This window comes from Leptonychotes weddellii, chromosome 5, assembly GCF_054177405.1.
Source record: "Leptonychotes weddellii isolate Sample4059 chromosome 5, ASM5417740v2, whole genome shotgun sequence".
Lineage (NCBI taxonomy): Eukaryota > Metazoa > Chordata > Mammalia > Carnivora > Phocidae > Leptonychotes > Leptonychotes weddellii.
In genome coordinates, this window is record NC_138373.1 from 146,365,628 (window position 1) to 146,392,302 (window position 26,675).

General features: G+C 51.0%; 1 protein-coding gene across 1 annotated transcript in view; it reads left to right on the forward strand.

Moving 5' to 3' along the window:
• Nucleotides 1-26,675, forward strand: part of ABTB3 (ankyrin repeat and BTB domain containing 3) — a 284,577-nt gene that overhangs the window by 122,202 nt on the left and 135,700 nt on the right. The window lies entirely within an intron of this gene.

The window sequence follows — 26,675 nt, forward strand, 5'->3', positions numbered from 1 at the left end:
AGCAGGCTTCCCACGGAGCAGGGAGCCTGATGCGGGGCTCGATCCCAGGACCCTGGGATCATGACCTGAGCCGAAGGCAGACGCTTAACGACTGAGCCACCCAGGCGCCCCTATAACTTCTGATACAGATAAATGCAGTGGGAAAACGAGCAGGATATGGGGTGTTCTTCCTGTTACTCTTGATCTCATAGTTAACATTGAGTGCTTACTCTGCACCATACATGTTTCTAGGAGTCTTAAACCTGTGGTTTCTAACAGTTAACCCTCATGGCCACTCTGTGATCTGAATGGGGTTGTTCCTGTGACACCATCCGGGCAGTCAAGGCTTGGAACCATTAGGCCCAGGTGACATCGCTGAAACGTGGTCCAGCGGACGTGAGCAGGGCCGTCTGACCTCAGAGAACTTCATCCAGGTCACACAAGCTTTCCATGCCTCAGCCTCCTCATCTGTGAAATGGGGATGGTTAGTGTAGGGACTTTAGGGATTCGATAAATAACACCTCTCTTCCCATACCCCCTAAATTTGGAATTGACAGAGAGACAGAGACCCAACTAGGCAGGCAGACAACAATGATGATATCTCCCTTATGATGGGGGAAGGCTGGGTTGGAGGAGGGGGCTTCCCTGCGGGGCCACACGCAACTGAGCCACCCAGGTGCCCTGGACCGAATTACCAGACCCTAGCCCTCTGCAGCTCTGGTCAGACACGGGCCTCCCCCACAGGCTGGAGCCTGCCTCTGTGAAGTTCTGCATAAAGGGATCCCGCAAGCAGAACGTGTGTCTCCTATTGGCAGCTGGCTCCCAGAAACAGACAAGAAAGGAGAGAGGAAGGGGCTCAGCTTCTTCCCCAACAAGACAATATAGCCTGGCTTCCAGAGCTGGCTTTGCCCTTTACTAGGCACATGACCTTGAACAAGTGCTCAACATTCCTGGGACTCGATGTTCTCACCCTTGAAATGGGACCAACACTGGTACCCATCCCATAGGATTCCTGTGAGGAATAAATGAGGTGACACATGTCAGTCACTTAGGACAGGGCCTGGAACATACCTTGGTGGAGAGAATGAGGGAACAGGCTGGTCTTCTGACAGAAGTCCTCTACTCTGAAGCACAAAGCCGGAGAGAGGAGGTCCCCCCACCAGCAAGGAGCCCCCACCTCAGAGTGTGGTTGTGAAGATTCAGCTGGTTAATATGAGAACAATGCCTGACACACAGAAAGCACTTGTTAGATAATAACAGTTTGAACCACATGAGATTGTCTGTATTCAATTCTTTTTTGACCTACAGACATGGCAACTTCCTATGGTCTAACCCAGTAGTTATTACTGTTTCTTTTCTTTTTTTTTTTAAGATTTTATTTATTTATTTGAGAGAGAGAATGAGAGACAGAGAGCACGAGAGAGGAGAGGGTCAGAGGGAGAAGCAGACCCCCCACTGAGCAGGGAGCCCGATGTGGGACTCGATCCCGGGACTCCAGGATCATGACCTGAGCCGAAGGCAGTCGCTTAACCAACTGAGCCACCCAGGCGCCCCGTTATTACTGTTTCTTAGCAAGGTTCTTGTGGCAGGGGCTCAATAAATGTTTGGTTCCTTCCTCCCAAAGAATCTGGTTGGACTAAGCCAGCCTGGGAGCCCAGGGAAAGGTGAGCTTCGCACCCTCCCCACCTCCATTAGGCCCCGCATCCCTTGGGCTGCTGGGCAGGAGCCTTGGCCCTGGGCACTGAGGAGGACCTGGGCCAGCCACGCTACCCCCCAGTGCCGTGGTGCCCGAGCAGCAGGTGTGAGAAGGGCAGTCACAGAAACCAGCATGGACACAGCCCTTCACAGAACTAGATGCACCCAATTTATCACTCGCAGCCGAGCAGGCTGCCATCTGTGGGGTTCACCCCCGGGGCCCCGTCACTTAGCGCATATGCTAATTAAAGGCAAGATTAACCGACTCTGGTCTGGTGGCACCTCTCCCAGTGCCTGGCTCTGGCTGGCTGGACCTCAGCTGGGAGGAGCTGTCTCTGCTTCTTGGGATGGTGGCCAGAGAGGAGGAAACCCACCCAGAATAGAGACCCGGGGGAGAAGGCGCTGAGCCATCTGGAAAGCTGGAGTTAGCCAGACGCTTCACTGGCCATCTGGGTGAAATGAGAGCTTGGTCTAATGGGGGAGTGGCAGGGGAGGGAGGGTGAGCTGTGGAGGTCTTATTCCCCTTGATATCCCAGCACCTTAGAACAGTTGTTGGGAATTGTTGCTGTCAGAGAACAGATGTGAGGTACCGAGCATGCCAGGCTCGAAGGAGGCATTCAATAAATAATAAATTGTTGAATGGCTTGATGCATAGGTGGATGGGACTGTATGTATACAGTTGGTGCTCAGAAAGTTTTTTCACATAGATTATAATACAAATCCTTACATGGTGCATTGGGTCAAGCATTACTCTGAGCATTTATTCATATATTAATTTACTCAATGGATTCTTATCAGAACTCTATGGAAGATATTATCTCCTTGTCTTATGGATGAGGAAGCCAAGGCACAGAGAATTCAGGTAACCAGTGTGAAGTCATATGACTAAGGAGTGTTAGGAATAAGAGAAGGTTCATTAGATTTGGGAGACCTAGAGGAGTTATATGGGTGAATCTAATCTTCCAGGGTCTGCTCATCATTTCCCTGGAATCTTAGGATCGGGAACAGAAGTAGGGGCTCCCACTGCTAGTAATACTAGTAGATATTGAGCCCTTACCATGTGCCAAGTTCTGTACCCAGCCCCTGAGATGCTTCATCTTATTTAATCCTTAGAGTAGTAATACTGTGAGGTTTGCTCGAGTTTTGTCCCCAGTTTGTAACCTTTACAAGTGGGACTCATTGCAGATGACCCTGGAGTCTCTGGGAGGGAGATACAGTAGCAGCTTCTCCCTCTGTGATCCAGCAGGTCAGGCTTTAAGATGGGCCACTGGGGCTCCCTGGGCTCATGCATCCTGAAGCCCATGGCAGGGTGAGCTCTCCGTGCCTCAGTATCCTCATCCACAAAATGGGATTCAGAGCGCCTCCCTCACAAAGCTGTGAGGCTCGGCGGCATAGTGGATGCCAACTTCCCCCTAGTGCCTGGAATTTTGGGGTATTGGTTCCCTTCCCTTAAAGCTTTCTGGACAATTGCAGATGGGCTCCAGTCAGTGAGGCTCCTAGATCTTCCTCCTGGACCTGGTTATAACCCCACCCCCCGCAGTAGAGAGAGCTGCTTTTTGGAACAGAACCCAGGGCTCCCGGGTTTCTGGGGCTCCTCAACACCTCTTGCACGTAGAGATAGGGTAGCTGGTCATGACCAGGAAGGATACTGGGGACCAAAGAGAAAACACCGAGGGGCTCTTGCACATGTCTGGTGTGACAGAGCCCAGAACACAGCCCCTCCATCCATCCTTGTTGTTGCTACGGCAAAGAGACATCCAGATTGGAGAGTCCAGAGCAAGGCAGCTACACTGACGAAGGGCTCTGAGTGGCTGCCGTGGATGTGTACAGATAAACCTTAAAGGCCTCTCCAGTCTAGGAAGATTAAGGCCAAGAGAGCTAAGACGGCAGCCTATAAACTGTCGAAGGGAAGGGGTGGGTAGAACAAACACAGGACAGTAAATGCCAGAAGCCAGGACAAATCGAAGCGCAGCTTTAGGGAGAGTGTAAAAACACGGACCCTGGAGCCAGACTGCTCCATTGGAAACCCTCCCCTGCCATTCACTAGCTGTGTGACCGTAGGCAGTTCCCTTGGCCCCTCTGTTCTTTGGATTACAACTGTAAAATGGGCTAGGAGGTAGAACCTGCCTCACGGGGCTGCTCTGATGATTAAATAAGATACTACCTGGGAAGGGCTTCAAACGGTGCCTGGCACAAACGTAGTAAAGTTGTACAAACATTGGTTCTTTCTGTTGTCGTTATTGCCCCTGGTGGGAACACTGGCTGCCCAGTTCAACAGAAGTTGATCTGATCCTCTTCTTGGGGCTGGGCACTCATGGTGCAGAGATGAATGGTACTTGGAGGAACTCACAGGCTGGTGAGACAGGACATAATGACAAAATGGGGCCCTGAGAGAGGTTTAGCTGAGTCCGGGGATGTTCCACAGAGTTACCGGAGGAAGCCAGAGATATCTGGGATATGACATTTGCCTTTGGATGTCCCTTAGCACCATCATCAGAGACAGTCCCCACTAGATGCCAGAGGTCATCACATTCCAATGCCTTTACCGTAAAGGTGAAGGATGACACTGAGGCCCCTGGAGACCCAGGGATCAAGGTGAGGCCACAGCGGACCGGTAGCTAAGTGAGAACAGGGTCCCATGTGGCAATTTTTTGGGTCCCTGGTACCCTTTTTTTTTTCGTTCGTGGACATCTCTGGGGTGAGATTATTTTTAACTTGAAGTGTCACATACATACAGAAAGTGCACACTTCAGAAGTGTACAGCTCCATGAATTCTCACCACCGTTGCACACCTGTGTCACCAGCCCCCAGACCAAGACTGGGAGCATGGCCACCCCTTCCCTGTCCCCTCCTCCAGTCACTGCCCCCCCACCCCAGGGCAATGCTATCCTGACTCCTACAGCATAGATCAGTTCACCTCTCGGTGAACTTCCCATAAATGGAATCATATAGTATGTACTCTTTTGTGCCTTGCTTCTTTGGTTCAATATTATGTTCATTGGATGCATCCATGTCGTTGTGTGTAGCTGTATTTTACTACATTGGGTGAGAAAATCCCACTTTGATCTATCCCTTTGACTACTGGTGGGCATTAGGTTGTTTCCAGGTTGGGGCTACCATGTATGGTACTGTTGTGAACATTCTAGACCTGTTTTTGGTGACGGTTTGCCCACAGGCCTGTTGGGTATATTCCTGCAAGTGGGATGGCTGATTCCTCTGCGCTGGACCTCTAGCATGAGGCTTGCCAGGAGCCCCTCAGCCCACATTTATTGAGCATGGATTCTGAGCTAAATCCTGTGCAGGGCTGCCCAGCCAGCCACGGTTGCTGAGCACCATCTCAGCTGTCTCTCTAATGCGGGTGTGACCCTGAGTCAGGCCCCAGGAACGGAACAGCACAAAAGATTTATAACAAGATACCGACACATTTAAGGGAGTACTGCTCCGAACAGCAGGCCCTTTCTGAGTGATTAAAAGCCATGGGAAGCAGGGATGCTTGAGCAAAGATTAAGAAATCAGAGCCTGTTTTCTGAAATGGCTCAGCCCTGGGGCAGATGGTCTGGGACTGTGGACCTGTCGCTGGACCAGTGATGTTGGGAAGGCGGTGGTCAGCCCCACAGGGGAGGCAGGGCATTAGAGAGAAATTAGAAAGATTTGAGATTAGGATGCCCTTGGCACTGGAAGGACAGATAAGGAGGGGACGGCCAAACATACATTGAATCAGGGCAGATAATATGAGGAACCTGCACTTGATACCACATTTTACCAACCTGTAGCAGAGTGCTTGGTTCCCAGCCCCGGAGGGCTGCAGAAGTGCCCCTGGAGGTGAGTTTAACATAGAGATCTGATCCACTGCCTTCCACTGAATCACGTTCTCCCAGGCTGGGGCCACGGGAACAATATTTTTGTACCAACCCCAGTAGGGATTCTGATGCCCAGCAAGGTCTGGAAACTACTGTTTTAAAGGACCAGTCTCTTTGGCACACGCTGGGCCCCGTCAAAAAGGGACTCGGCTTTCTTGACTCACAATTCACAGCCTCAGCCCACTCCCTGACTTCCCCGGCTCTCCCCATGCCAGGTTTCTCAAGATGACTTTTTTCCCATGCACCTTATCTGGCTGCAGCATTAACTCCACTCAACAATGAACATCCATCCCAGCTTGACTTCCTCAGGCTGCTTTTAAGTAACACCCCTTCACACGGACCTCCTTCTGGTACCTTTTGGGGGATGGTTTCACCCCAGGCCCAAGATCAGAAAGCAGTCTCTGTGTGCTAATTGGTTCAATGGAAGTCTGACTTGACCTTGACCTTTCTCAGCCTATTTTTCCTTATCTGCAGCCTGCAAATAATAATAAGACCTAGATTCATTTGTTGTGATTCCCAAAGGATATGATGGACGTAAGATGCCAAGCATGACTCAACTGACGAGTTGGGTGCTCAGGGCACCCGTGACAGACAGAACCCAAGGGTGAATGCCAAACGTTTTTGTTGCCCAGGGCCTGTTGCACCAGCCTCCTGCCTGGGAGCCCTGCTCCAGCCTTGTCACCTCTGGTCCTTCTCCAAGGATCCCAGTAGAACCCAGATCTGACCCAGACCCTCCTGCGCTGCAACCCCTCAAGGGAACGAGGGTGAATCCTATAGCATCTCTATACCAGACCCTGGGATGGAAGGACTTTACATGAGCAGTTGTATTCCCCCCTCCTAGCAAATCAGATCTGATCCCTGGGCACTATTGTTGTCTTCATTTTTAGAAGTTGGAAACCGGGCACAGAGAAGTCAGGGATAAAGCTGGGCCTTGCACTCAGGGCTTCTGACACCAAAACCCGTGTACTTTCCTTTGTACCGATTTGTTCTCTGGCCTTCCCCCAGCCTCCATGGGTAACCGTCTGATAGCAGAGCATGCCGTGCTAGCTGACGCTTGCAAAATGCCTCGGGAACAGGACCACCTGGCCTGGCCAGAGAGCATCTTTACAGCTCCTCAGGCCCCTGGAGCCACTGTGTTGGCATCTGAGATATTGGTTCTTGGTGGCTGGGGATTCAAGCAATTGCATTTCTGCAGGATGGGGCTAGATGCAAACATTCCTCCAGCAGCTGGGGGCCCTGATTTGCTTATTTTGCAATATCAAACCACCACTTCCTTCAGGAGACTGGGTGGGGAGAGAGCCAAGCAAAGGAAGGGGCCCCGCTGGGTGAGAGGTAGGATAGAGGGGGCTGGCTGGCTGGCTGGCCGGCTGGCCGGCCGGGACCCCTGGCTGTCCAGGCTGAGCAGAACGTGCAAAACCCATTGTCTGCCCCTCCCTGCTGAGGCTTCCTGGCGAGCCAGGTGCAAAGCCAGGTGCAAGCTGGGAGCCACCAAGCCGGCTCTCCCCTACCCTATGCCCTCTTTCTAAACTGTAGTCCAGAAACTTCAGTTCCCTGAAAGACCAAGGAACCGGAAGTTGCCAGAGTGGAAAATTAGCACCTTGGAAACTACCTAATCACCTATTCCTTATCTTTACCTTTGGGTGCCAAGAGGCCTGGATTCATCCTGGCTCTTCGCCTGGAGGGGAAACTGAGACACATCAGACAGTCTCCTAGGGTCTCAGTTTTGCCATCTGCAAAATGGAGAAATTATGGCTCCTCCTTCATAAGGCTCCTGTGAGAAGCAAATAACACATGAAAAGCATTCAGCACCATGCCTGACTCACAGCAGCTGCTCAAGAACCATAGCCCTGCTTCAGTTCCCTGGGGAAAACAGCAACATCGTTCACTCACTCGAATACTCACTCCCTCATTCACTCTTCCATTCCGTAGATTCTTCCCTAGCACAACAAGAGCATTGGGGGTATCCCAGAGCATTTAGTACTGTCACTAGACACATGGGACACCTGACCTGCCCGGGGGGCAGACGGGCTGGAGAGAAGTCAGGGCAGACTTCTCAGAGGAGGTGATGCTTAAGCTCCATTGGGGAGTCTCGACAAAAACTGGTGGAATGTAGAGAGCCAGGATTGTAGGCCAGCGTCTCTCTGCCCCCCTCCACCAGCTGGACTGTGAGCTCCTTGAAGGCAAGGAACATACACGTAGGAGGGAGTGCATGAGGTAAGTGTGCATGGATCTGCCTGCTTGCTAATTTGTGCACATATAAACACACGTATCTACTCCTTATTCACTTTGTGTCCATATACCCATGCCCAATATGAGGTTCACATAGCAGGCGCTCAATAAATATTTGTTGAATTGAACTAAAGAGAAAGCAGTTTTGTTTTCCAGTTGGGGGGGGCGGGAGTCCAGCTTTCAGAAGAAATCCACATCAGCTGTGTCCCCAGGCCTGCCCATGCTCTGTGCTAGCTCGTGAGGGGCAATTAAATCCATCTATGCTCTGTATCTGAGCATGCTGGTCCTTTATGCTTCAAAATCAAGGCCCTGGTGGGGCACCTGGGTGGCTCAGTTGGTTGAGCATCCGACTCTTGATCTCGGCTCAGGTCTTGATCTCAGGGTCATGAGTTCGGGCCCTTCGCCAGGCCCCAAATTGGCCTCCACTCTGGGCATGGAGCCTACTTAAAAAAAAAAAAAAATCGAGGCCCTGGTGCTCATGCTTTGAAAGATGGCACAAGGCCACTTCCATCTCTCACCTCTGACTGAAGTAAGGTCAAGGGGGCCTGGGCCTCCTGCTGTTGCCTTTTGCACGTGTCCATGATAGAGTTCAGTGAGTAGGTCAAGAGACATCACTGTGAAAAACAGAAGAATGGAAAGCTGACCACCTCTTAATGTTTGTTAGTGGGAAAATGGCAATGAAAGCTGTTTTTTCTTGGGATGGGAAGGTCATTAACAGACACACCAGCTCTTCAGCTTGCTTCTGCCTGATGCATCCATTGGGATGGGAATATCAATCTAATCCCATATTGATGGGCCTTTGGAAAGAAGATGCTAGAATGTACTCTGTATTTTATTTATTTTTTTAAAGATTTATTTATTTGAGAGAGAGAGCATGTGCATGCAAGGTGAGTGGGGGGAAAGGCAGAGGGAGAGGGAGAGAGAGAATCTCAAGCAGTCTCCTCACTGAGCGCAGAGCCTGACGCGGGGCTGGATCTCCCAACCCTGAGATCATGACCTGAGCTGCAACCAAGTGTCAGACACTTAACCACCTGAGCCACCCAGGCACCCCAATACTCTTTGTATTTTAGTGTGAACGCTATAGATATGTCACCTTGGCATATGGGTAGACCTGGAATTTTTCAAAAATTCAAACTCAACACTGTTACTTTATTTCATTCCATTCCATTTCATTTCATTCTACTTTATCTACCAACATGTTCCAGCAAGGATTAAAGTTTGCTTTCAAGGTTATATAAACGTAAGCGAAATGTGAACTCAGTGATAGAAATAAAAGAAAAAGAGAGGTGATGACGCAAAACGGAGCTAGAAATTAAACGAATTTAGGAAGGAACGCTCTACCACCCTCTTTATATGCTTGCTCTGGTGAGCTAGAAACAGGGCTCTGAGCTTCCTGGAAGGCATTAGGAAAAGGAGAACCTGGTCGGTTACACTGTCCCAGTGGCCATCAAACAAGACTGGTGATCAGAACAAGCCAAACTGTGGCTGATATTGAGGGGATTTCCTCTGAGCCCTTCATGGAGAAGAATAGCCTCCCTAGAAAAATCCTCCCAGAGAGCCTAGCCTTGTGTTAAATAGCTCGTCCACTGTGGTACTAACTCAGCCTAGGCCTCCCTCCAAGCACAGACATCCAACTCTGCTGCTCCCGCCAAGTCCTTGCGTGGGTTTAGCACAGGGATTCTTGTCCCAGAGCTGAAACTATATGCAATGATTTGTAAATTGGCGTTTAGTTATAGGTCATACATGTTTGTTTTTTTTAAGAAGTCAGGATCTCGTTGGAGTTTTGAAAGCTGTGACCATTGGCTAGAGAGGAGCTGGCAGGGGTACAGGGCTGGGAGCCCGTCGACCAGGCCCCATGGTCAGGCAAGAAGGGAGGGCCGCATGGCTCAGGTTTATTACTATTATGTCAGGTGTCTGGCACAGAGTAGGTGCTCCTGGCAGATGCTTGAGGAATAATGGGGTGGGATGGGGCTTGAATAAGCAAGCGAATAAGTGTGTCAAGAAAAGAATTAATTGATTCGGATTAAGACAGTGAGAGAGTGGACACTGCTGAACCGTTTTTCCTTTTCCACCATTTGAAGAGTCCGAATAAAGAGACAATGACTTAAATTCATGAAGGATGGGATCTCAGATAATAATCCAGCCTCATTCCTCCATCTTTATATATTATGTAACTAATGGGTTTGGGGTGCTGGGGCCTTGAAGCCCCTCCCATCTCAGGTCTTGGAGAGAGGACTCTCATCTTCACATCATCTAGAATCCAAGAGTAGTTCCTGCCTTGGCTGCCCCGGATTCCCCAGATTCTCAGCCTCTTACCCCCCAGAATGGCCTCGGGCCCAGCCGGCTTCTGGGCGATGAACCAGGAGTAGAAGCCTTTCAACTACCTGAGCCAGCAGAAGTTTGAAGCTACTAGGGGAAATGGGATTTGTTTGAGATTCTTCCCGGAGATGTTCTTTCTAACTGGGCCCCCCAACTTCTTCCCTCCTTCCTACAAAGCACTTTAAAATATTTTGAGAACCAACAAGTTTGGAAAATTGTGCATACGTTTTCTTGGCCCAGGGAATGACGGATGCATCTGGGCTCCAGATGTTTTCTGGGCCTGCTCTTTGGTAGCCAGTCCCAGGTGGTTGTGCATAGAGCTCAGACTAAACAACAGAGAGCTCCGCATAAAGGCACCTTTTAGATTCCTGTGTGGGCTTTGCCACTATCTTCTCCGGATCTGGGATGCCCCTTGAAGAGTCACCCAGGGTCTCTGTCCTGAGAGATATCACAAACACACCCTGTTCGGACAGGAGTGTAGAGGGGCTGGAGAGCCGGGTGGCCTGGGCTTGAGTCCCAGCTCAGCTGTGTGATCTCAGGCAAGTTACTTGCCCTCTCTGTATTCAATGTCCACATCTCCAAAAGAGAGCTAATCGTCTCCACCTTTGAGGCTGCAGTGGGAATTATAGGGTAAATTCATGTGAAAGGCTTGGGACGGTGCCTGGAGCATACTCAGCACAAAGTAGATGTTTGCTGTTATTATTTCTAATTCTCTCCTCCTTTGGAGGCTACTAAGGAATTCGAAGTTGGTCCATGTCCTTTAATTGGTCGTTATCAATTTACCTTAGCCCCGTGGAAGTCTTTTTTCTTAATCTCTCCCCAGGGCCTGCTAATGATAGTAGCAATCATACTGAAATTTATTGAGTACTTCCTCTGTGCCAGGCACTGTGATGTAAGCATTTGAAATATACTTGACATAGATAGCCTGTATGAGATCCTATAGCTTGGCTTAGTGCCTGCCACGGTGTTTAATGCACACAGTAATTCTTGGAAGGAGGCACTATTATTAGCTCCATTTTTCAGCTGAGGAAGAGAAGGCCCAGAGAGGAACTGAGAAAGCAAGTGGTGTCTAGGACTTGATCCAGGACAATCAGCCTCAGTGCCCATGCTCTCTACACTACCCAGAGGAATGTCCTTGGGCCCAAAGCTGCTGCTGGGTGTACAGGCAGAACCCCTGATGCCAAGGGGCTACAGGAACTTAGGATGGGCATAGGGTGCATCTCCCTCCAGAGGAGGTGACCTTTGAGCCAGGCCTTATAGCGGATAAATGGAAGTGAGGATGGAGAAGGGCATTCCAGGTACCGGAACAACATGAACAAAGATGTAAAGGTTGAAAACCTCAGAAAATGTTTAAGCACAGAAGTAGTTAGCTAGGGGAGAAAGTTAGAACAGGACCCCACTGGCTGACAAAAAGGGATGCGGTCCTCTAGGAAATAGGGAGCCATGGAATACTTGTGAGCAGAGGAGAACATGCCCATACCTATGCTCTAGAAAAATTAACCTGGCAGAGGAATGTTAGGGGGAATGAAAAGTGGAGAGAATGGACACTGGGAGATCACTGGATTTGATGGTGCCTTATTTTCCTTGCAGCCCTAAGCCAGTGAAGTCTTCCCAATTTTCCAGAACCACAGCTCGGTGAGGTCGGATGACTTGTCCAAAATCACACAGCTAATTAAGTACTACAGCCCAAACTCCAAAGGTCTTCTGACTCCAAATTGTGTTCATTCTGCTCTATCAGGCAAAGACATGACTGAGCCTGTTAGAAGGTCCGAAAGGGTGAAGCCCCGTGAACTCTGAGGGATTGTGGCTCCAGCTAGAAGGGGTCTGAGGGCTCCCGACATCGTAGGCAGAATGGTATGCGTGTGTGTCCTCTGAGCTTATGCACAGGCAGCATCTGACTCAGGAGATGGTCCACACATCAGCTTCTTAGATGAATCCCCGACCGCCAAAACAGCGATGAGCCGTGGTGATGCACCAAGGGTCACACCCAAAGGTGAAGCCCAGAATTCTGCAGGCGCCATGCCTGGAACCCAAAAGCAAGGATAAAGAGAAACACAGGGAAACACTGACTGATTGATTTTGGTGGGAAGAGGGAAGGGTAGAGGTAGAATGAACACTTCAGGTCTCGGAACCAAGGGTTGTCCTCTCGGCTAATCAGCCTCCTTTAGAGTAGCGGTTCTCAACCAGGGGTGAATTTGCCCCCCAGGGAACACCTGGCAATGTCTGGACACATACTGAGCTGTCATAACTCGGGGAGGTGATGCCATCTCACGCTTAGAGACCAGGACTGCTGCTCAACCTCCTAAAATGCACAGAACAGCCCTCCAACAGCAAAGAATTATCTGACCTATAACGTCAATAGTGCTGAGGATGCAGAACCCTGCTTTAGAGAAGAAGGAAGTCTTGCCTTACAAATACACAGAGGCTGAGCGGGACCACTGGCTTCATGCCTTCTACCGCTCAGCTTCCGGGAGAGGCTGAATTGGGAATGGCGAGCAGGTGCCTGGAAGGCTTTGTGATATCCATTAGCCCTCAGTACAAAAGGGACCATGCGGGACCTGGGCCTGACCCAGGAGGCCCTGCCCAGCACCCACTGGGCCTGGTTCCCTCTGGACACTGGGAGCAGACAGAGAGTCCGCATTGCCCGCACAGGGAGCGGCAGAGGAGAGGTCCTCCACTGGGAATTTGGAGATGCTGCTATGAGAAGAAGGGGGAGTAGACACTGGGTGGACCAGGGTGACACATGGTCGCCACCCCCAGCCAGTAAGTGTCCTCCCTGTCAGCTCTGCCACAGCTCCTCACAGCAGAGCTGCTGCCTCCCAAGGTCCCACCCTGGTTTTGACACCTGGCCCAGGGCCACCAGAGGTAGGGGAGAGCTGGGAGGATGGTCCAGGGCTGAGAGCTCAGCCCAGTGGCATCGGAGATCCGGCCCTGCTCTCTTCAAGGCTGGGACTCGGGGTAAGGGAGTGGGGGACAGGTGGCTTTGACTGGGCAGGGACTCGGAGATGGAGGACGAGAAGGGCCTGGATCCAGGACTTGGGAAATGACTTAACCATCACTTACTACCTTCCCTCCGGTGAATAAGAATTAAGTGCACACTGCCTTCGTTATCTTCCACTCCAAGCCCTGGGTCGGATGTAGGATATCTCCTCCACCCCCCACCCACCCCCACCCCCAGCTCCCTTTGATGCTTACTCTAATCCCATTTCATCAGTAGGGCACACGAGGGAGGATGGCTGTCACCATGTGGGTTCCTTGGCCCTGCTTTGGCCAGGGACCAGTGGGTTGTCAGACCCCGTGGTATGGCAAACATTCCCTATGCAATCCTGGGCACCCCCAGCCTCTATCTCCTTGCAGCCCCCTCCCCTTCCCCAGCAGACCCCTTTACTGGCAGCTCCTTTACGGGCATCAGCTAGAAGCTGAATGAGCTTGGTTGGTCTGATTCCAAATTGCTTGCCCAAAGCTCTTTCCAGATATAGACAAGATGGCACTGGTTAGATGGGTCCAGGCTATTTCTTTCTAATCCAGTACAAACTATGAATATCAAGTGTGCCTCTTGTAAGGAAACATCTGGAAGTCTTTCCACGAGTGTCTGTTGAATGCTTACTCTGTGCCAGTACGGTATTCTGGGCCCTGGGGATAGAGAAGGAAACACAAGAGACTACCATCCCTGCCTTTGTGGAGCTGACCATGAATACACAAGAAGTCAAGCAGATCGCATGTCAGATCAGAAAAGCTCAGTGGGGAGAAACAGCATGGGGTGGGGGATTGAGAATGTCAGGGCTAGAGGCTGTGGCCGGGTTCTGGTCGTGGGACTGATCCAGCTGGGAGGGAGATGGCGGATGAGCCCCAGGGGTGGTAGATCCGCCCACACACACACGCTCATACACTGTAGGACTTCAGCCTTTACCCCAGTGGAGTGGGGGCTGCTGGAGGCTTTTGAGCAGAGGAGGGACCTGATCCAGCGGGTTTTTTTTTTAGACAGAATCCCCTGGCTGCTGTGTTGAGAATAGACCCGGGTGGGTGGAGGCCAGGATGGAAGCAGGGAGACCACTCCTGGGGCCACAGTCGTAATCCCAGGCAGAGACAACATGGTGGCATGGGGTGCAGCAGTGGGGCTATTGAGAAGTGATTGGATTCTGAGCTTCTTCTGAACAAAAAAGAGGCAACAGACAGATTGGATGGGGATGTAAGAGGACCGAGGAGTCAAGGTGGATCCAGGGTTTGGGCTGGAGCACTAGAAGCATGGGGAAGGGGCTGGAGGAGCAGGTTGGGGGACAACCATTGGTTGCAGGTCCGTGTGGGATGTGTTCAGTGTGAGATGCCCTTTGACACCGAGATGAAGGAGGCGTGCTCTGGGGGTGACAGAAGGACCTTCACACACATTCTCTCCTTTAATGGGTCTGAGAACCATAGGCTGGTAGATCCGATTATGCCCATTTCAGAGATGAGGAGACTGAGGGTCACAGGGGTGAGTAAGTAACTGGCCCAAAGTCAAGGGATGAGCATATAGCAACGCAGGCCCAGCCCCTCCGATTTCAAATCATTTTCCTCTTTCCTCTCCACATGCTGCTCCCCCAGGCTTTCAAGAGATTAAAAAAATGGTGGAGAAACGGATAACCAGGCAATGCTATCTTCCTCGTCCCCACCAGGGGAGATGCCCCATCCGCAGCCCTAGACCTTAGTCCTTCCCTTGCCTCCGCCGCCGTATCCTAGGCAGGAGGGTTGTGAATGATGATGACATAGTTACCACTCTCAAAATCGGAGCAAGAGGGCCATTTGGTTCGTGCAGATGCCTTTTTTTTTTTTTAAGATTTATTTATTTATTTATTTTAGAGAGAGAGCGCATGTGTGCGTGAGTGGGGGGAGGAGCAGAGGGAGAGGGAGAGGCAGAGAATCTCAAGCAGACTCTGCGCTGAGCACAGAGCCCAAGGTGGGGCTCGATCTCACGACCTCGAGGTCATGACCTGAGCCAAAACCAAGGGTCAGACGCTCAACTGACTGAGCCACCCAGATGCCCCTGCTTTTTCTCTAATGCCTCTCTCGGCTGGCTCTCTGCCCTTTGCTTCCTAAGAGGGAGACTCTGGGTGTATCTGTCTGTGTGTGTGTGTGTCTCTGCATGCTTTTACACATTGTAGGCCAGAACAATGAAAATAGCGGAATGCTCAAACTTGTGAAATGAATAACAACCTTGCAAATAAATCAGCTGCTCAACCAGCCCAAGGGGGATTACACCTGCAGGGCAATAAGTGAGATCGTTGTTTTCTTTCTACTTTTTTTTTTTCATATTCTCTTGACATACAACATAAATTTCTCTGGAAAGCAGTGTTTCCAGGACTGTACAAAAACTATGGTTGAAATTATTTACATGAAACCAAATACTGTCTCTGTGGTTAATCTGAAGAAATGACTTCATATATCCATTTTACCCTCTTAAATGTTTCTCTGCTGTGTGCTGAGGTGGCAGGGCTTTCGTGATTCAAGTTCCTGATAGCAGGACACATGAGCTGTGGAGGGCAGGAGATGTCTGAGTCTGGGACAGGAGAACGAATTGATTAGGAGTTTGTATGGATGACATAAAGATAACCAAGATCCTTGGATTCTCAGTGATGTGCTTGACCTGGTTACTTAGCATCCATTGCTTCATTAAATTCTCACAGCAACCCATTCCACAGGTGAGAAACTGAGGTTCAGAGGAGAGCCCCAGATCACTCAGCTAGTAAATGGCAGAGCTGGGATTTGAACCTGGCTCCAAAGCCCATGTTCTTTCTACAGTAACCACATTTGTAAGTCCCATCCTGGCCCCTCGGACAACATTTGAAAATTCTACCCAGGTGTGGGGTTGGGGGACACAGCGAGGGCCCCACTGCTGGCAAACATGGGCAATAACCCACCAGCCCGGCCTTTCCATATAGAACCTGTGCTGGGGGAGGGGGGGCATGACCGGACTGGGACATGATGGGGGAGCATCTGTGTCTGTCCAGCCTCCCTCCTCAAGGTGGCATGCATTGAGGACTTCTGGAAGAGGCAGCCTTTATGCCACCCAGAGCCACCTCTTCTTGAAACTTCAAGAAGGGATGATTATCTGTGCATTAATTTCCCCTCTCGTTAGTTTTAAGAAGTGTAGTTAAGAATGTTTACAACTCTGCTGTGGAAAAGAGCCTGAGGATCAGTTCTGTATATACACACACACACAAAAGCCATTAATCTAAAGGAGCATGGCCGGGCCTACTGTTGCCAAAAATAAGGGTTTGGGTCCCCTTCATCCTCTAACTCAGAGGTTGGCAAACTATGGCCTGAGGGCCTATTTTTGTAAATAAAGTTTTATTGGGACACAGCCATACCCATTCAACAGCAGAATTGAGTAGTTACCACAGAGATCATATGGCCCACAAAGCTGAAAAATACTTACTGTCTGGCCCTTTATATGAAAGGTTGGCCAAGCTCGCTCTCTCTTGCTCTCGCTCTCTCTCTCTCTCTCTCTCTCACACACACACACACACGCATACATATACACATTCTATCTAGCAAACTCCTATGCATCCTGCAAGGTCTGCTTGAGTAGTCTCTCTGTTGAGAAACCTCTTTAGCCAAAGCTAACCATATCTCCTCAGGCCCCCCAAGGGGCTCTGAAGAGCAAATAACCACTGTTGTTCATAAAACACTGTGTACCAGACATTGTTCTACGCATGTCATGTGGATGAACTAATTTAGCCTTCGTAACAGTTCTAAGCAGTAGGCCCCTTTATTATCACCATTTTACAGATGAGAAAACCAAGGCACAGAGAGGTTAAGTGATTTTCCCATAGTCCTACAGCTGCTAAAAAGGCCAGCTGGAGTTTGGACCCAGGAGATCTGTCATCAGAGGTCAGTATGTTCACCACTTCGCCACAGGTAGTTACTATCCCCGTTTTACAGATGGGGAAACAGAGACTTACACAGCATACATTCCACTGTGTTATAACGAAGTGCATCTATGTCTGTCTCTCCCCAGTTTTTCCTCGAGGGCAGAAACCATCTTACCCCACACCCTAGTGCCTGGCACAGAGTGGGTGCTCTGGGGCTAAAGGTTAAGGTGGGGACACTTTCTGGATGGTGAGCCTCTCGAGGCCAGAGAGGTCAGCTCATTTATCACTGGAGCTCCAGGGCCTGGCATGGCACCTGCCTCAAAGAAGTGGGTTCAGCAAGTGGGCGAGGAAGGAGAGAATTTTTCTGGGGCTAGGAAGCCTTCCTTTTCTGGCTGCAGTGCTCTTTCTCTCCTTCATTCCTCTTGGCTTATTATTTCTGCCTGGTGTCAGTGCCTGAGACACGAGGCCTCTAAATTTCCAAATACCATTAGGCAAAGGCCAGAGCTCTGTGCCAGAGTCTGTTTAACTTGGCTGGGAGGCATTCCCAGGAGAAGGAAAGGATGTTACCTGCCACGTTCACTGGTGTTCAATGTAATTTGGTTGCCTTTTCAAAGGCCTCACTGATTGCTCATAAGGGGTAAGGCCCCATGAATTCTGCCGGCACCAGGAAATATGTCAGCAGATGTAATTTTACCCCTTTCATTCCCGTGGGGTTGATCTCTGAGGAAACCCACTGATTGACAAAGACCCCAGCTACATTTTTGCAGCCACAGAAATCATAGTCGTTGCCAAAAAGACTCAGGGATCATCTAGTCCATAAGAGGTAAAGGACAATTTTTTTTAATCTCCAGTACAAAATGGTATTTGATCACCATCAGTTGAGTATTTGAACAGAGTCCGAGGGGTGACATGGATCACAAGGACATGGGCATTCAGGGGAGAGGGGCCCTGCCCTTGGGCTGGCTGGGTCAAGGCAGAAAGACTTCCTGGAGGAGAAAAGATTAGAGCCAAGCTCCTGGGACAGGGTGGGATTCAGTCAAGCATGAGGAGGAGGGACGGCATTCCAGTGCAGAGGTGGGAGGTAGAAGGTATGGTTCGGGTACGGGAGACACGTCTGAGGAGTCATAACTGGAAGGTACTGGGAGATACAAGGGTGACGAGGGGCCAAGAGTTTGGTTCCAGAATCAGAGCTGGCTTCATTCTCAGCCACTTCTTTTGTTGGCTGTACATCCTTGGCTGGCTAAATCTCTGTGCTTGGGGGACGGTGGAGACGCGCTGTGACTTGGTTGGGGTCTTAGCTACGCAAGTTGTACCCTTCTCGACATTCATCCCGCTGTACACTTAAAATGGATGTTTTATTGTCGGTCAATTATCCCACAGTACAGTTGGTTTTAAAAGGAAAAAATCTCTTTGTGCCCTGATTTCCTCATCTGATCATCCCTTTCTGAGGAGCAGTGTGAGGATCGACCAGGACAATGCCTATAAACCACTTACCCACGGTATTGGCTCCGCGTCCATCAGGATTACTGTTATGTTATGATCGTGGAGAACTTTAAAAGGAAGGCTGAACACTTTGAACTTGTGTCTGGTAGACACAGGGAGCCCCTAAAGCTCTCTGAGCAGGGGAGCAATCAGAAGGTTTTTTTGTTTAATTGCGGTAAAATAAACATAACATAGGATTTACCCTTCTAACCGTTTTTAAAGTGTACAGATTTGTGGCATTAAGTACATTCACAGTGTTGTGCAACCATCACCACCAAAAAATTGTGTTTTTAAGAGAGGAATTGGGCAGGACAACCCAGACGAGAGAGACAGTCATGGGAAGCCCCTGGAGAGGTCGTTGGAACAGTGCGTGCGGGGATGTTAAGGGCCCGGACTGAAGATGAATTTACAGGGTTGGAAAAAATAAATAAGAGAACTTAGCACAGAAGAAACCATATGATTTGGTGAATGATTGTAATTTGGGTCTGAGAAAGAAAGAAGCATCAAAGATGGGTGTGATTTCCAAGGATATTTCAGGCTCTCTTTGTAATACTTCTATTCACGGCATAGTATTTGGCCTGAGATTCTGGCAGTCCCCGAATAATAGTGAGTGCTAGTAAAAGTACGGGGAAGTTGTCACCACTGTCTATCACTCGGGGCACAACCTTTAGAAAACTAATTTGGCAGTACAGGTCAAAAACCATATGGTTTTTACACTGATCCAGTGCTTTGAATTCCCAGAACCCATTCTCAGAATAATCTAGACTTCAAAGAAGCTGTGTGTGCATGTGTGTGTGTGTGTGCGCATGTGTGTGTGTGTGCGCGCTCATGCACGTGCACGTGCATATAGCCATGAACTTCAGTTGTTGGCCTTTTGGGTCATAGTTCCCAAGTGCAAACCACCTGATTGTCCCTAATTAATGAAACAGTTCAATAAACCATGGCTTTGAACCCTTAAAAAAATTTTTTTAATGTGTTGCAGGGCTCCGTTGCATAGGGAGGTACCCTGAGGCATGAAAGATACATTTTGACAAAAGTTATATTTATATGCAACAGCTAGGGAGTAATTGGCCCATTGCAGAAGTAAGACCCACTCATAGGTGTCTGTGTCCATAGACGCCTGTCTTGCTCCCGGCTGCCCTGACCTGCTTCAGGGAGTGACCCCCAGGTTGCAGAACATGCAGGGGGCAGCTTTCCGTAGCCCTCCTCCACCTTCCAGGGTTTACCGCCTGCATGCAGGGCTGCTTGTGGAGACTGTGGGGTGGCACTTACACATGTCCCCAGTCCAGTTTCCGTAGTGTAGTGGTTATCACGTTCGCCTCACACATATCCCCAGTCCCCACGGCCAGTCAGGGCTCCTGAGACGGAGGATCTCGGAGGCTCATGGTGGATCGTGACAACCCCGTCCTGGGGGACAGCCCGACTGTCACCACTGAGACCGGAAAAATAGCCCATGCAGTGGGTTGGTAAGGACATGGTTTGTCCACTTTGATAAGAATATTATTCCATCTGGACCGGGGGAATCGGCACAAATGGTGGCATTGGACTGCCTCTGATTTCTTAGATGACAGGATCAGAAATGGCGGTGCCAGGGGGAGAGGCATGTGGATATTCAGCAGGGAGAAGCCAACCCAGGAAGCTCTCACGCCCGTAGAAACTGAGTTGGAAGGAATGGCCGTAGGAGTTAACTACAACATAAACACCTTTTCCCTTGGTCCATTGACGTTCATAGAGCACTTTCATTTTCTTCACCTCTTTACAGCAGTCCTGTGAGGAGGCTGGGCAGGTATTATTGGCCCCACTTCACAGAGGGAGAAACTGAGGCATGGTTGGGCAAAGCAATTTGCTTTCTTGACCTACAGTGAGGATCAGGGGAGAAAGGGTGCTGTCGTGTGTTAGCCACATGCAGTGTTTCCAGGACCGTGCTAGGAGCTTTTAAATAATTACCTCTCTTAAATTCAGTCTTTACAACCACCCTTGGCTATTGATAGCCCCTTTTGTAGGTGGGGAAAGAGGCTCAGAGAGGCTGAATCACTGGCCAAGACCACACAGCTTGTTGTTGTTGTTGTTGTTGTTTAAAGATTTTATTTATTTATTTGAGAGAGAGAGAGTGAGAGAGAGCACATGAGAGGGGGGAAGGTCAGAGGGCAAAGCAGACTCCCTGCCGAGCAGGGAGCCCGATGCAGGACTCGATCCAGGGAGTCCAGGATCATGACCTGAGCCGAAGGCAGTCGCTTAACCAACTGAGCCACCAGGCGCCCAAGACCACACAGCTTGTGAGAGGCAGAGTCGGGATTAGAACTCCCATCTGCCTGGCTCCAGAGCCTGCTGGGGCCACACCTCATAATGTACCTGTACGTCTGAGTAGGCAGGCTCCTGTAGCCAAGGGATCAGGTGCTCCGAAGCCAAGGAGAAGGAGAAGACCAGCTCTCCATGGTTCAATCGTTCGTTCCTAGTATAACGTGAACAATGGCCCCTTAGCTGCGTGCCTCAGCCTCTCGGTGTCCTGTGGCTGAGAGCAGGTGCACTCTCCTGGTCTTCACGCTCTGTTCTTCAGGTCTGCTCACAACTTTAATAAACAGGAGGGAATGTGATAACAGAAGGGGGCCGTTTCCTTTTGAAGACATTCATTCCTTCTTTCACTTGTTCATTCATTTATTCATTCAACAAACATCAGCAAGGCATTCCCTTTGTCCCAGACCTTGAGCTAAGAACCGGAGCTACAAGCCGAATGGAACCCAGTCCTTGCCCGACAGGTGGGATGGAGGAGTTAACAGTGATGAACCATTTCATCCAATAACACGATCGAGTCGTGGTGCTAGCCTGTTGGGGTCCGGGGGCTCTGGGGGGGGCATTATAAAAAGGAGCAATGCTCTGAGAAGACTCTATAAAATTATGTTTCTAAAGCCCTTGGAGGAGAGTCAAGATTTTGAGAGTAAAAAGAATTCCCTCTCACCTGCCCCTTTCCTGGAAGCTTCCCTTCACCTCCACCTCCTGACACCTCCTAATATAACTCACTGACCATGCACCATTTTCTCATCTGAGGAATGGGGGTGACGCTGCCGATCCAGGGATTTTGCCACATCCCTGGGCGGTGTGTGCTAGCCCTCTCCGTCTTACAGGTGGGGAGGCTGAGGGTCAGGGACAACAGCACCTTGCTCACGGTGCCCTTCGGGAAGGCAAAGAAAAGGGCAGGATGTGCACTCGGCTCCTCCAGCCTCCAGAGCTGGCCTCTTTCCCACCAGAGCCCAGTACCTCTCCTAAGGTGGGGGACACAGGTGCCACCGTCCACAGTTTAGCCACATGGCCCAAGCCCCACCCCCTCCCACTTCCACGTCCTCTGCCCCAGGCCTCCCTCCTAGACACTTCCCTCTCCCCACAGGAAGGTCTGCCCAGTCCTTCTGGAGGAGGCCAACCATCCACACTCAACACAACCGAAGAAAACAGTGTCACAGTTCAAGCTAGCACCACCGGGGACAGCCGCAGGGAAAAACCTTGTGCTGACTTCTCTGCTTATTGATTAGCTCTGTGCCCTTGGGCCGTCACTCGCCCTCCCAGGAGACAGCCCCACCGAGGCGGGCTGCTGGTGCAGAGTCAGCTGAGGATCTGGAAGGAACTCCGTGCCAGTAAACACCTAGCATCAGTGTTTAGTCGGTATTGTTTTCACGGTGCTGCTGTTAAGATCAAAATGATATTAGACAAACAGGAAGCACGCTAACCCCCAGGGCTGGAGAGATGAGCTCTGCTTCCCCAGGACTGAGCGGGAGAGAAAAGAATTCTCTTCCGTGACAGAAAATAGAAGGAAAAGACCAAGCTGCAGCCCAGAGGAGTAACCAGGGGCCTGAGGGAGCTCTTTGGGCCTCCCCACGCAGGGCCCCTGCAGGGAAGCGTGGGCAGGATGCCCGAGGTGGGCTTGGCCTCTCCCTGTCCCTTCACTGTCTGAGGCGGGTGAGGCCGTCATGCAGAGGGCAGCCTCCACGTGGAACAAGGAGGTGTTCTCTGGGGCAAGATATCCCTAATGGGAAGGTCAGGCTGGAGCGTGAAGACAGACCCCTGACAGCATTTTCCCACCGAGCAGAACCTGCATCCTCGGCAGAGCAGCCCCAGAATGCTGGAAACTTCTCTCAGCCCCTGAGGCTAGCTCCTCTTTTATGGGGAAGGAAAAGGGTCTGGCATTTCTTGAGAACTTTTTCCATGCTTGGTATCTTTACATATGCGTTATGGTTTGAATTGTGTCCCTTCAAAAGTCCTAACCCTCCCAGTACTTGAGACGGTGGCCTTATTTGGAGATAGGTTCGTTGCAGATGTAGTTAGCTCAGAAGAGGTTATACGGGAGTAGGGTGGGCTGCTAATCCAATATGACTGGTGTCCTTATAAAAAAGGGGGGGAGTTTGGACACAGATGCACACGCACACAGGGATTGCACATGTGACGATCAAAGCAGAGATTGGGATGATTATTTCTCCACTCCAAGAATGCCAAGGATCACCAGCAAATCACCAGAAGCTTAGGGAGAAGCGTGGGACAGATTCTCTGTCACTGCTCTTAGAGGGCATCAGCCCTGCCAACACTTTGATCCTGGATATCCAGCCTCTAGAACGATGAGACAATAAAGGTGTTGTTGAAGCCAGTGAATTTGTGGTACTTTGTTACAACAGCCTTAGGAACATGAAACAGTATGTTACCTTCTTAGACTTCGCAACAAGCCTGCAAAGGGAGGTATTATTATCCACATTTTACAGATGTAGGAATTGAGGCTCAGAGGGGACCAGTGACTTGTCCAAAGCCACACAGTAATTAAGAAAAGAAGGCAGGGGCGCCTGGGTAGCTCAGTTGGTTAAGCGTCTGCCTCTTGGTTTCGGCTCAGGTCATGATCTTAGGGTCGTGGGATGGAGCCCCGCATTGGGCTCCGCACTCAGCGGGGAGTCTACTCGAGATGCTCTGCCTCTGCCCCCCTCTGTCAAATAAATAAATAAATCTTTAAAAGAAAGAAAGGAAGAAAGAAAAGAGGGCAGATATGAGCTCAGCTCCGTTCGGCTCCAGGCACACAGACTATGTGGGAGCCTCTTGAGCATTGAATCCTGGGTCTTGGTTGGAAGCAAAAGAGATCTGGGAAGCACTGTGAGATACCCGGGAAAGCAAGAGGCATCTTGGGATCCCGGGCCTATGAATGAGTCCTGCCAGGTCCCTCCTTTCCATGGTCTCAGGGGCTGGGCCGAAAAGGCAGGGCTAGTCCAGAGGGCGTCGAGCTGAGTCGCTGGTGAAGTGTCTAGGAAAGTCAGGGGTGAGGAGCTGCCCAGAAATCAGAGGGGGCCCCGCAGCCAGCTGACCAAAGCCCAGGGGCCAGAAGACTCTCCAGCCTAGGCCGGGTGTGGCCAGGGAGCCGAGTGGGCCCAGCTCTAAGGCTCAACCTCACAGGGGCCAGGAGGTCATGGGAGCGTCCACCAGAGGCCTGACCTGCCCCTCCCTCTCTTTAATGTTCTTCTCCTGCAGGCTTTCCCCCAGGACTCTAGAATTAACCAAGTTACTCCCCACAGGCCTCACGCTCTGCTCCCCGGGCCACCTCCCTTTGCTGTGCGGGCCCTCGCTCTGCACCATCGCTCCGTCTCTCCTGTCCCTGGCGCTGTCAGGGGAGTCCGCCTCTCCTACAGCAGGGCCCCAGGATCACTCTTCATCGCGGCTCGGAAAGATGGCCTCTCAGTCCCCCTGGAGCTTGCAGAACAGGCCTTTCCAGCTCTGTCTCCTGCGGGGCCATCGTGGGGGACACAAGGGAGCTGTCACCAACAGAGCCAGGGAAACGAATAGATAGGGAGCAGGCTGGCGGTGGCTTCTCAGGACCCAGGGGAAGGCAGGGGGCAGCCAGGACCCCCACGTGCCCGAGGGTCCTCGCTCAGGAGCATCCAGCTGTCCTCAGGAACACCCCCCCACCACGGTGACTGGGAAGGGGGACATGACATGTTTTCCAGGCAACAGAGCTAAATTGCAAGTTGGGGTAATTACATTTTGCCTTAGTCATTGCCTCCTGCTGGACCACTTGGCTGGTGTCCAGCCTCGGGGTGAGGCCGAGGGGGGGGCGGCGGGGAGGGGGGGAGTCAGGCCCACTTGGACCAGCTCAGCCATGCTGTGGTGTTCCTCTGCTCAGTGCTCTGCAGGTACACCAGCCTCCAGGCCCGCAGCTGTGGGGCTCGGGGGGGCGGGGGGGGAGGCCAGCCTGCCCCCACACACCCTGGGGAGGACGGCCAGGCAGCTGGCGAGAGACCTGCAGAGGGGGCTTCTGGTGCCCCCATGCGCTAATCATAGGCCCTGGCCTGGGTATGACTAGAACAGGGTGCAGCCATCCCGAGACCCCATCCCTGGCAGAGGCCAGGTGGGCATCAGAGAGGCGGGGACTGGCGGCCCCCTCAATGACCACCTCCGCGGCTCCGCCAGGACCCCACAGTCACCTCTCAGGGCCTCTCCTCCATGAGTGCTCCCCTGAACTTCGGAGAAGCCCTTCCCATCTTCACCTGGCGCTGCCTCATGAGGTTTCCACTTCCCAGCGGGCCGGCCAAGGCAGCCTCTCACGGTGCCCGCGTCCTGGGTGTCTGGCTTCCAGTGCAACTTTGCCCAGGTCACATCATTCTTCCCTGACTCTGTTTTCTCATCTGTAAAATGGGGATACTAATACTAGGGCCCTCCTCTGGTTCTTGTGTGGATCCCATGAGATAAAACCCTATATATTTAGAATGGCACATGGCAAGTACGAATGACAGTGAACTGTAAGAAGGCTGGTGCTGGCGACTCAGTCCCCACAGTACCACTGCTATAGTTTACTACAGCGCAGGTGGTCCTACGATTATCATTGCTGCTCTTAATTCCATTATGGCTGCAACCTCCACCGGGGCTGGGACTAACGCTACCACTAGGATGAGCACCACTATGGACTCAAGGATGTCTATAACAACTACAGGTTTATAAAGCTTTGGAAACTTTAATGGTTTCCCGTTAACCTTCTCAAATGGTGGCGGTCAAGGCTTTTCATATGTAGTTCTGCCTCCTGCCCGCCAGGCTCCTGCCTTATCCTCTGGCACAGCCCACTGCCCAGAATTTCCACCAGGAGTGCACCCCTCCTGCCCCACTTTCTCCCCCTAGCTGGATCAGTCCCCTCCTCCTTTTTTAATAATGCCTCCCCTTTTTAAAATTGCACATTCCTAAAGTCTCAGCTCAGATGTCACACCAGGTCCTTCTTTGGTGGGGGGAGAGACCAAGATGTAAAACAGGAAACCAAATTTAATCAGAAGTGGGGACTTTGGTGTCCAGGATGGCAGCAAGAATAGAAGCGGGAGAGATTCCCATGTAGATGCTGAGAACTGATCTTGGGGAGAAGCCAAATAGGAACCTGAAGCAACCAAGTCTGCTTCCAAGTCGCTTAGGTGAATTATGTTGAGCAGGTGACAAGAAACAGGGGTTACTGAGCCTTCGCTGTGTGCCAGACGCTGTTCGGTGTGGACACGTAGCCCAAACCCCATGATGCTATCACCCCGCCCCCTTACGGATGAGGAAGCAAGCACAGAGAGGTTTATTAATTTTCCCAGAGGGTTAACAGAGACAAGAGGTAGCAGAGCCTGGATTTAGACCCAGGCAGTCTGGCTCTAGAGCCCATATGCCTGACCACTGCTCTTACTGTGTCTCGTTACTGTTTCTATTTGTTTCCCCTCTCCCACCTTCTCTTCATTCTGCCCCACACGTCCCTGCCCCTCACTGTGAGCTTATGGTGGTAGGACCAAGTCATCCTCTATTCATTCATTCAGCAAGTATTTCGTGCCTGCCACCTGAAGACACAAAATGTCTGAGTATATGGCAAGTACTTAGAACAGTGCCTGGAACCAGTGGGTGTTCTCTCCCATCACCATCATCATCACCTTCAGCACCATCATCATGACCATCAGCAGCAGCACCACCATCAGCACCATCAGCATCACCATCACCACCATCACCATCATCACCATCAGCACCATCAGCATCACCATCAGCACCATCAGCATCACCATCAGCAGCAGCACCACCATCAGCACCATCAGCATCACCATCACCACCATCACCATCATCATCACCATCAGCACCATCATCATCACCATCAGCACCATCAGCATCACCATCAGCACCATCAGCATCACCATCAGCACCATCACTATCATCATCACCATCAGCACCATCATCATCACCATCAGCACCATCAGCATCACCATCAGCACCATCATCATGACCATCAGCAGCAGCACCA